Source organism: Setaria viridis, chromosome 9, assembly GCF_005286985.2.
Source record: "Setaria viridis chromosome 9, Setaria_viridis_v4.0, whole genome shotgun sequence".
NCBI classification, from domain to species: domain Eukaryota; kingdom Viridiplantae; phylum Streptophyta; class Magnoliopsida; order Poales; family Poaceae; genus Setaria; species Setaria viridis.
The window spans coordinates 53453623-53466203 of NC_048271.2; the positions used below are offsets into that span (position 1 = coordinate 53453623).

Here is a 12581-nt window from a genome sequence, read left to right on the forward strand (position 1 = left end):
AATACAAGTCATCCAAATGTCACCCCTATCTATCCTATTTCTTTGCTTGTGATGCGCCAAAGAAAATGTTTTACAATGCCCGGTAGTCTTGTCCTCCAGGCATTCGCTTCGTGCGCCAGAAGATCGATGAAGAAGCTGTGCCACATCGTTATAGCATCATGTATGTAAGATAAGTGCTTACTCCAAGTTAAGCTCTCGTGTGATGGGATTATCGTATATTGTAAAAATCACAAAGGAACGTACAACAAAGCATATGTACTCATTTTTTCGATGCGCACAGGAAACAGAGAAATGTTTGAAGAAACATAAATATTGAACTAATTAGCATGTCCCAAACGTATGTAATCCAGTTTTTCAGTATACGTGGAATTTCCCATACAATTACATCATGTGACAAAATTAAGCAATCACTTCAACCTAAATACCTAGCAAGAGCAAGAAACATGGAATTGATGAGTTTAGTATTTTAAAAAAATAAATGAAAAATGTAAGACACGCACAAATAATCATTATATTACCTCGTCTATGGTGTTAGAACCTCCTTGTATACAATATTCTTCGTATACGTGCCATCTACAGTTGGTACCCTTTTCTTCTTCACTGATGTACCTTTTTGTTCATTGTTATTTTGATTACCCTGGCCGTTCACTTTCTTAGAAGCTTTTTCTTTTCCTTCCTTTTAGTATGTTCCTCGTCTGCCTCTGCGTTAGGTGGGAGGGCGAGGATCTTGATATTCGTTCTAGCTGTGGCTCTAGACATAGCAACATACAACTGACCATGAGAGAACACAGGAGCGGGCAGGTACACACCCACATTTGGTATAGTTTGGCCCTGTGACTTGTTAACCGTCATGGCGAAGCTGAGCCTAATAGGGAACTGCTTCCTCTTAAATTGGAATGGGAACATCTCATCATCAGAGGGGCACAACGGTATTCGAGGAAGGAAAATCCTCTTTCCAGCATGTTGTCCCAGCACAATTTCAGCATCGATTGAATTTTTTGGAAGGCTCGAACCACCAACCTTGTACCATTGCACAGCCCATTCGCAGGGTCGATATTCCTAAGCAATATGACCGGGCAACTGATCTTGAGCTTTAGCAAATGTGGAGGAAGCCCGTTGGGAGTCAATGTGTTAAGGAACTCCGACGGATAGTAGTTATGCGGATCATCAATCGCGGAGTCGAAACTATGGTACACCATCTCCCCACCCTGGAACATGCCGATCATCTTGATATTAATATTGTCCACCCAATCATTACGTGTAGATAGAATCGCTCTGGAGGTGATGTAGTCCTTGTTTGTCATGTTTGCATTGAGGTTTGGAAAGATGCATTCAATCAACCTATCAAGATCTTTCTCAGAATCCCCAGAGTACGGGACACATATATCGTCAGGAAGACATACATCACCATCTCCGTTAACCTCCTCCGTGCCACCACCAATGCGCAGTAGATATTCCGCAAACCACGGGTCACTCTGCGCCCTCATGTTGTGCACGAGCTTAAGGTGGTGCATGGATTCCCAAAGATACGACCTCCATAGAGAAGCATCGACTATCTGCGCCCTGGATCCTTTCCACACAACAGGGAGAACCTGTCTGAAATCCCCTCCAAAGACAACAGTCTTCCCACCGAACGGCAGATCCTGCCGACCCATTATATCACGTAGGCTGTTGTCTAGGGCTTCCATAGCTTGCCTCTTTGCCATAGACGCCTCGTCCCAAATGATGAGAGATGCTTGCTGCAGTAGCTTTGCAGTACCACTCTGTTTGGTAAAACTACAACAACCACCATCCTCAAGAGTAAGGGGTATCTTGAAACGTGAGTGGGCCGTCCTCCCACCAGGCATTATAGACGCTGCAACACCAGATGTAGCTGTAGCAATGGCAAGCTTGTTCTGATTGCGAAGGGTTCCGAGAAGTGCCCTGTACAAAAATGTCTTTCCTATGCCGCCAGGTCCATCTACAAAGAACAAACCGCCTTGTTCGGTGTCCACTTTGGACATTATCTCTTCGTAGGCAGCCCTCTGCTCCTCGTTTAGGGAATCAGATAGTCCCACATCTTCCAGATCCTGATCAATGCTTGCCTCCTCAAATATCTCACGAGGGATACCGCTAGCGTCGTCATATGCGTCATCAATTCCTGGGAGAGGGAATGACCTTATGTCCTTCCCCATAGATTGCAACATATTCCTAATGTCAATCAAAACCATCTGTTCCACCAGACTCGGGTTTGGATTGTTGCGCCTGTAGTCTTCTGACATTGTGTCAAGGTGTTTTGTCCACAACCCAAACACATCATTCGGCTCGCAGAATACCAATATTGTCGCGAATAACCTACGCAATGAGGATGGCATATGGAACAAACTATTTTCAGTAAGACACTCATCAAGTGTATTATCTTCTTCGATTAGGCCTCGCCTCTCCGCAGCTTCACGGAACGAGGGCAGGAGCACACCGTCAACAGTCCTTAGGTCCCTGTATGAAGTAGCCCCAGCAACATGGTTCAGGAGAACCCGAAGAAAGTAGCGTTCCCCCTCAGCCGGATGAGCCGATACGAGTCTCCCAACTTGGTATATGGCGTTTTTCCTTGGTTTCCAAAATTTACCATTGGACTCCCAAGTATAATGCTCCGGAAAGTCACGGTACAAGATTCCTCGAGCTTCCTCATGAAGCCTGTTGTAGTCAAAGTACGCTGTCAGCATTGACTCGTCGGCACCTGGACGCTTGACAACCCGTTCGATCTTGTCCCGTTTATGATATGTAACCATATGCATGTCGGGAAGATGAAGCTGCAACTGCTGCACTGGTGGATGGTTCTTGCTCAAGTCAAAGCCATATATCCTCCACATCGCTTTTGGAGGTGTCACCCACCGGGCCTCTCTGTACTGTGTGATCTCATCAACGTTCCCCTTGTCATCTTTTTTTCCAGCCTCCCTAACAGCCACAGACGCTCTGTCATGGCCCTTGTATATGTATTTGAATAGGTATTTCACAGATTTAATGCTACTACATGCCTCAACATTGATGTGGCAATTGAAAGTACGTAGCAGACATGGGTTGTATGGGACGACCCACTGATTGTCCAGGATGTGACCTCTAATTATTTCCTTACGACCATCATCGCGTCGCCGATAGATGGGGTACGAATCCTTACCTTGCAACGTTGAATCGCAGAATGGCCGCGGGTAACGGTTTTTGCATGAAGTACGTCCCCTTGTGCATGGACATAATGGATTTAGCGTCCCGCATGGGCCATGCATCATATGCTTCGTCACCATCCTGTAGAGGTCAGGGTACTTCTTCTTGTTTGGTAGCTCAGCAGAGATAAGCAGGTCATACTGTTCTGGACACGTGATCTTGTACTTCCTCTGCATTATTAGCAAAAAGTGTGCATGCGGCAAGCCCCTCTTCTGGAACTCCACGACATATACGAATGCACGGACCTTTCCAAGTATGTCCTTTTCCATCAATATCTTCTTAAGCTCCTCCAACTTCGCCCTGAACACTCGAGATACAAGATCTGGACGATCCTGTGGACTCTGACCAGGATAAAGCTCATTCTTGATCTCATCCCAATTAGGATTGCACGTCATTGTGAGGAAGATATCCGGTTTACCAAACTTTCGCGCCAGAGCCATCGCATCCATGTACCGACGCTTCATATTACGGGGCCCTCCGATGAAAGTCGGCGATAGCACAGTACGCTTACCAACCTCATCAGCGTCTTCCACCCCCGTACGCCAGCTGTCAACCAAACCTTGATACAGGTCAGCCCTAAGAATGTCCTGATTGTTGCGGATGTAGTCTAGACGCGAGCTTTCGATCTTAACGTAGGTGTCGACGGCAAACTGCTGGAATAGACGCTTGCCGTATAGTATAGGATTAAAAATCCCAGGCCGCATCTGGAATTTGTAGCAATAGTAATCACGCACGGAGACACATTTATTTCCAGCAGACCCTACACACATAAACATTGTTCATATTAGTACCGTGATTGATGACATGCGGAACATTTGTCTAATGTTTGTAAGACACTATAAAGACATCTGAATTTACCAGCATCATCGTCACCACCACCATCAGCACGCGCGTTGCGAATCGCTCGAGCTTTATTGACTTCAGCCATAGTCACACCAACTTTTGGAATGTAGTTGTGCCAGCCAAGCTCACCTCTCGGAAAGAATAGCGGGTATGAGAGAGCGTCGTAGCACCCATGATAGGACCGGATGCCATGGATCGACCTATCCTTCCCTTGGAGGACAACACTATTATCGATCTGGCCCCGACGCTCGCTCCCCTCAATCCAAATGGCAGCAACCTCTGACGTTAATGGCACGTTATATGTTCTCTGGTCTAGCCGTTGGTCAAGGTTCAACTCAACATGGTAATCCTTAAGGTTGTCAACCTGACCCATACTCATAAGATTCTCTGAGTAGGGATTAATGCCATGTAAGATGTCCTTTAGCCTCTGGGTGACTTTCCTGTCTTCTTGGGCTGCCCCTTAACTTAATCTTAATTTAATAAAGTATTTGGAAAAGAAAGAGATTCTTGGTTTTATTGCTCCCGCTTCCTCATCTGCGCTCGTCAAGCCAACTTTGCTTTTTGGGAGGTGAAAGAGGAAGCGGACATTTCGAAATGACAGCATCGAAGATATCTATATACACAGGAACGCTTATTCTGGACTGCGTTCCGGAAAAAGTAGCCTACTTGACAGAAAGGGCGGGCACTCTCGGCTCGGAGGTAGGCACTCTCGTCTTTCAACCCCACCGTCACTTTGAATTTAGTGGGGCACTGTTTACTTACAGCCTCTACGAGTTGCAAGTGAATGGGGCCGGTGCGTGTGAACGGAAGACTTCTCACGGCACTTGCGGAGCCTATGCTCAAGAGACGGATCGTCGTCGTAAAAATAAAGCTCGAGGTGACCAGGTTCATGACCATCCTCTTTACCAAATGATCTTATGTTATGTTAGATTTGACCATGGGCACGGAATGTGTAAATTCCACAGTTTCTCATGTCGGTGGTCACACGATCAAGCTTACAGTACATAGAAGTGAAAGAGAAGTGGCCATTGAAATATCTGATGTTTGCACGGAAATGCCTAGCATCAGCGTCCGAGCTCGACCACAATCTCACGAGTTCCGGTGGTGTCTCATGGGTGGGAAGATGAATCTTTCCACTGCGACAACAGAATCCAGGTGGCTCGGACTCAAACTTCTTTGCATTGCAGTGCTCGTAGTTATCCTCTGGCTTGAGCATGTGCGTCACGTCAGGGACATTGGCATAAACCCCATCATATGGATCTGGTACATCGGGTTCGTTGGGATCTTCATTAGCCGTCTCGAGATCGACATCCTCATCAGCTTCCCAATCATTAGGTTCTAATAATTAGCACGAGTATGAAGTGTTAGATTTTGGAAATAAGATAAGTCAAAGGTCACACAGATGCGCCGGGGTGTACCTTGGCCTCCAAAAAGGTACCCCTCATCCTCTTCCTCGTCGTCCTCAAATATGATGTTCTCATCGCAATCTGATGCAACATTGGCACATGAGTGATGAGACAAATGTATTTACATAGGTAGAATAATAGCATGCAAGAAGCACGTGCAACATTTACCGTCCTCTTCCATGGAGGCATGTGTCTCTGCCTGCCCACCATGTGGAGGCATTGAATACGGCTCGTCAACAACAGATGGTTGTGTCTGAATACCTGTAGTAGCGTCATTAGGTGCAGGCCTAGTATTTTCTGCGCAAGACTAATTGCGGGTGAGACATAGAAGAGGTATTGACAAATAAGCAAAGTGAATTTCTTTTTACCCGCTCCAAATACATTAGATGCAGTGAAGGGATGGGAGTCGCGAGCGTCCGTTTGGGTGCCACCTTTAGTAGTAGAATAGCAGTAGGATAAATGTAGGTTACTTTAAATATCATAATAATATAATATATGAATACTAAGGTAGGCAAAGGATGTGAGCTAATTACCATTGTCCATGACACAAGACGTTTGAGTCGGCTGGCTCGTATAATTGAATTTTTCACAAGCAGGCCGTTTGGTATTTCTGCCAATGGTTGCTTCAAACATTTGATTACGCCAGTTTAGGCGTGAATTCCTAATTCCAGGAGTCACAGGCTTGCTATGGATGGTGTGGTTTGCAGGGACCGGCTGAGGAGTAATGACTCCAAGGGATTGCTCCACAGATGACTAGATGTAAACAGGCCTGCCGTTTACAAGGGGGATTTCCAACTCGTCCGATATTCTTGACGGCAATTTATCAGGAAGAGGGAATACCAACTCTAGGGTAAAGTGAGGACTTGGCATAGCGATAGAGTCAGGATGCAAATTGCTTGCCTGTTGTTCTTTGGCCCTCTTTCTATAGTCTCTCTTGGACTGTCTTGTTTTCTCTTTCTTCTCTTCCAGCAACATGAATCATAAATAATCTCTTTCCAGCATATGAATCACGCCGCCTCTTATTTATTGCAGCCCTCTGCCTAGGAGACATTGCCGCCCTCCGTGCCCTATCCCTTCTACGCCTACGCTCCTTAGGTGAGGGGTCATGATCATCCATAGAACATGGATCTAATCCATCACCTAAATAACGAGTTGCATTGATGTTTGGTTAATGTGTTTGGTGCATTAAGATGGCAACAATTAAGAATAACAAGATCTCTATTTGATTTGGCATATGTATCACGCCGCCTCTTATTTATTAATGCAGTGTTTTCATAAAAAACCTATTAAAGGAAGTAGTTATAATTAAAGAAGCACTAAATAATTAGCCACCAGTCATAATTAAGAAGCACTAAATAATTAGCCACCATGGGATTACCTGCTCCACCCACAGTACTGCTATGACTTTCAACGCAAACATCCCCCGTGTCACCAGGAGTAGCATCATCAATGCGTAATGCGGCGTTTATATCTAAAAAAGTTTTAGAGCTTTAAATTCCTGAAATCAGAGTCAAATCATATGATTATTCATCACACGGTTACCTCCTTCACATATAGGGCTGATACAACTCTGATCACGTAACTCTTCCATGTCACCAAAAGTAGCCTCATCATTGATTAAATATGCGTCTACATATTTAAAAGATCATAAAAATAAAGCACCTTCTGAAACAATGATGTTTTTTCCAAAACAACAAAAGTGTGTAGGCGCACCTGATTCACCTGTCCCCACATGAAGTATGTCTTTATTTTCTCCCAAATCTCCCCTATGGAGCCAGCTATCATTTTCATCTGCCTCCATGTGTACACTGTCATCTACATAAACTCTTTAGTCTCACTATTTGTCATGAAAAAATAACGATGCAGAAGTGGAGTGAAACGAAGAACACAATAGTACCTTGACGATGGTTTGGAATGTGCTTAATGGCACCTTGTTCCGTTTTTCTCCTCTTACCCTCTCTATCACGTTCATTAGGATCTACATGATCCAGGGTTTGCGTACCTTCATCATATTGAAATGACATAATGAGTGACCATAGTACATCACGACCCAAATGTCCAACTGTATCCTCACCTAGAATTGTTATATTTGTGAGTTCTTTAAAAGGTTCCCTAGACCGCCTTGACCCTTCCATCAACGCGATAGTACCTGCACAAGCCAAATGAAAGGCAAGATCGGATTTCAAAAAATTGATTGTACAATTTGCTTGCGCATCTCATTTAGTTTTTGCTAACTTCCAGGGAAGACCTATATGGGTATAGGCCTGGTAAATTATACATGGAACTATTCCTACTCTAGCTTGGCAGGTCTTACATTACTGATAGGATTTCTTAATTTAAAATTTGATTGGATCAAGTTAACCACCATATAGCATATACTTGTTAGTGTACAGGTTATATCAATAGGTTTATTATCTTACCTGAGGAATGCATTCATATATTAATCTGTAAGGCAGTCCACAACCAATAATCTGTAACATTCGGGTATGCGGTTTAGAAAAGAACATTCAGAATTTCACCATGTACTTGCCGACTACGCACTACCTCTATTGCAGCATTTTGGAACAAAGGCAAAACATTGGTAAATCAGCACTGACCTGTAACTTAAATCTGCTAGTGTTTCGTAGATAACAATCTGCTACTGAAGAAACATTCAAGGCACTCAACTGCGGAAATCAGGAGGCTCTTAGGCTGCAACCTGAATCAGAACAATTGTCTCAAAATTAGAGCAATCAGATAGATGATGCAGTTAGTATATATTGCAGTACACATTGGATTAAACAGAACAGGACATGTGCATTCAACTTAACTTGTATGTGATCAAATGAGAATATTAATAGGAGAGAAAAACTGATTCACGGCCCTCTTTTACAATCTAGCAGAATTATAGGCAATATTAGAGGATAGTTGTCTTGGATAAAGTAGAAAAACCGATTCACGGCCCTCTTTCATTAAAAGACTGCATTTGATGATGAACATTTTCAATCAGATTTCAGGTTACCACATAATCATATATAAACTTATTTTTAGGACCGCCAGATTGGAGCTATCAGTTTTTAGTTCAATTCACGATTAACTGAGCTTCATGCTCAATGCTCCCAGCTATTAGAATAAAACAAGGTGGATGTGTACATCTACAATTGGAATGCCCATGATGACATGTCCAAAAAAAAATCGAAGCCATAGGAAAGACCATGTTGTCTTTGTAGATGATGTCATAGATCAAAACTGTGGAAGAATAGCCAAAAAACCAAACAACACATAACTTTTCTAGATTAAAATTACAACATCAAACACATGAGCTTTGAATCCAGAGATGCAAATCACAGGTCAAAAAGAGAAGGATAAAATAGCAACAAGCTACAGTAAAAACTACAAAACAAATAATCTACTCCAAAGCTGCAACCCTGAATCTTCTCCAGTGTTTCCTGCAATGTATGCAGTTTAATACCTGTGAAACAAACCAAATCACATGACAAGAAGGAACAAGACAGAGGATCTACCAAAGCGGTCATAGGGATCCATCACTATTCCTTTTATTGTACTTGCAGACTGTACATGATGCATTCTTAAGACTGTCTTTTAAACATAACTCCAAGCTTAAACTCAGAGTCAAGTAAAAGCATGAAAACAAAATGAATAAACTTTGTTGAGACAAATGAAAATGCATGCAGGCCTTGAAGTTCACATACTTGTGAGAAGAAAAAAAAGAAAGCAAACAGAATTACATTTACTATCCTCCATCTTCACTCCTGCTGCTACAAGATGCATCACCAGAGTACATTTCAATGATTGAATGATGTTAATCATTAAAGGATTTGTTCAGGCAACACACTATAAATGACTGAAACAAATATATTTTAGCAAGTCTGCACAAAAGAATTTAATATGATTCAGCAAAGGATGGGTGATGTTATAAATTAAATCATTTTGCTTTGAACAGCAATGTAAGATACTCCAACTGGTAAAGGAGGAAATATCTTTTCCGGTCTTGTGCTTGTAGAGAGCTTGTTTTGCCAAAGAGCACAGTAAAATTATGATCAGCAGCTCTTGTTAACATGTAAGACAGTCTACAACCAATTTTTCAATGGAAATGTCTATAGTAAAGAATATGCTCTTAACAGGAGAACAATGTGAAATTATAAATTTATTTGGTCTTCTTATAAGTTATAACTTCAGAATGATACCTGTACTACCAAAATGTCAAGGGCACGAGCCCTGAGTTCAAATTGGAACATATCCAAAATTTTCTAGGTACTCCAGATGGGCAAACTTGGTTTCAAACACCCACTGTGATCTGAGTAATATTGATTCATTACCATTGAGCAGGCAATTCTTTTTCATGGTAAGCTAGAACTAACTGAATGAATAGGGAAAGAACTGAAGATGGTAAACTAAACATTGATTCATTACTTGATCTAAAAATAAGCTAGACAAAAGATAAAGATCCTGGCCAATTAAAAATAGGAATGAGTAGATCTGATTGACTCCATTCAGGGATGGTTGAAACTAAACATTGATTCAGGGATGGTTGAAAGAACTCACCTCTTTCTTCTTGTCACGCTTGCTCTTTACCTCTTGAAAAGTATCTAAAAAGAAAATATGTAGTGGTAAATTATCAATGTCCATAGATGAGCTCGACCCACTGACAAATTGGATTGGTTAAATGATATACTTATTTCAAAAACTAATATTCCATTGAAATACCCTTTACAGGCTGCCACTGCAACACTTTAACTGCTACAATTAACCAGATGCAATGAAGAAAGAATCAGCTCATTAAAAGACTGCATTTGATGATGAACATTTTCAATCAGATTTCAGGTTGCCACATAATCATATATAAACTTATTTTTAGGACCGCCAGATTGGAGCATTCAGTTTTCAGTTCAATTCACGATTAATTGAGCTTCATGCTCAATGCTCCCAGCTATTAGAATAAAACAAGGTGGATGTGTACATCTACAATTGGAATGCCTATGATGACATGTTCGGAAAAAAAAATCGAAGCCATAGGAAAGACCATGTTGTCTTTGTAGATGATGTCATAGACCAAAACTATGGAAGAATAGCCAAAAAACGGTACTTGCATTGCTGAAATATTACAAGGAGACGGTAGCACCAGCCACCAGTTAGTTGCATAGTGATGGTATTTATCTCATGCGTGGTCCATACAGGAGACGGTAGCACCAGCCACCAGTTAGTTGTGATACAGTGTTAATTAAATGCAGTATACCTATTCAAGTACAATACTATTGCCTAATGCATGATGACAAAAGTACGCTGCCTAATGCAGACCTATAGTGCCTAATGCATGACAAAGTACAATATTATTGCCTGCAGAACCATTCTATTGCCTAATTCATATAAGGCATTACTGATTAACTAAGTACAATTGCTCAAGCATAATAAATAAACTGCTTAAATTCATAACAAGTAAATTGCTTTATAGTAATCAGAAGAACGCTATAATGTCAAGCTATCACTCTAGAACTAAAATATACTGGACTGAAAATTGGTAAAGCATTGCTAATTGAAGAATTTCTACAGCCCAAGGCTAATTGGAAATTTAGAATGGGATCAATATGCATGTGATTTTGAAAATTTAGAATGGGATCAATATCATTAGTGTTTTACAAAAGGTTAACTGAACTTTCTCGTTCGTAGTTACCAAAAAGTTCAGTTTATTCGAAGCAGATAAACACTACCTCTTATTATTGTGGTTAGCCTAGGTACATAAGTGCAAATGCAATGCCCTCATCGCAGAGAAGATAGGTGGACCATAAAAGATAGGAGCTCAGCTAAGCAACCAAATTTTTCTAAAGGAAATCAGAAGCCAAAAGACATGAAAAATACATGGCACATATGAACTACAATGCCCTAAATACAGTCTAAGTATGGCACTCTAATTGAAAGTGAGAACATTTTCATCCCTCCCTATGGCACTCTAGAACCAAAAATCGGTAGCTGAAATATTACAGGCTTTCATGGCCTATGGGCTACAGGAAAAATGCATTGTTCAATTTTATACACAGTTTTCATTTGCATACTATAGTTTTTCTGGAGTGACATTTCTTATCACTACCAAAACACATAGATAATGGAGCAATGCATTGACCAGGAGGCAAGGACCGTAATTGCATTGACAAGGAGGCATGAACCATAATTTTTTGCTACAACAATAGTTTGCAAATAAACCCCAGATAGTTTGTCTTGGAAATTCATACATACTATAGTACCACACTACCATGCTTTCAAAATTTCCAAAATAAATAGAAACAATAAAGAGTCCACACTAAAGCTGACATGATTTGGGCGAGTACCTTCTAATGCAGAGAATGATTTGACTGAAAAAATCACCTGAAATGCAGAGAATGATTTGACTGAGAAAAGATAAACAAAATCACATTATACTTCAAGAGAATGGCATTTCAAGAAAGTAAGCTAACAAGCAAATGTGGTAGGTGTTAATATCATAGCTAAATATCCAAAATTCACTATAAGCTCATCCAGCAGTCACAAAGGTTACTGAAATCAAGATGCACCTATATGAAGAATTAAATTTGTGCCGAGATAAGACATGCAAAAACAGCCAAGAAAAGATTTGCATGCACAACTATTGTAAGAAGAAAAGATCTGGTCATAGTTTACAAAAGATATGGTGCCAGTAAGGAAAAATGGACAGTACAAGCTTACAAACCAAACTGACTTAAAATGTTGCAATGCAAATACCAAGTCAAGTGATCGCTCTCCATTTTTGTAAATAAGTGATAAGGACTGGGACTCCTTATCCGGGCAACGCTGTCGCAGAAATTATATCTGCAAAATTATGAAATCCTTAGAATAGTTGTGGTATGCAATGAATAATGGAGAACATGTCTTTTTCATTACAAAATGAACTGCGTACAGTCTTCTGTCCAAGAACCACAACAGACACAGAGCTTAAGAAAAAAAAATAGAATCATGATCTGCAAGGGCGTATCCGCGTATCACCAGAATTACTCACAGATGATAGCCTGAAGGCGCAGAATTTGGGCTTCCCTCTCTTGCCGCAGTTCAGGAGATGTGCGCCCTTCTTCAGATCAAGGATGGCCTGAATAAAGCACTGAATTGAGCAGTCAGATGGCCAATCCT

General features: G+C 41.3%; 1 pseudogene; it reads right to left on the reverse strand.

Moving 5' to 3' along the window:
* Nucleotides 1-645: 645 nt before the first annotated feature.
* Nucleotides 646-5383, reverse strand: LOC140221245 (uncharacterized; annotated as a pseudogene).
* Nucleotides 5384-12581: the final 7198 nt, after the last annotated feature.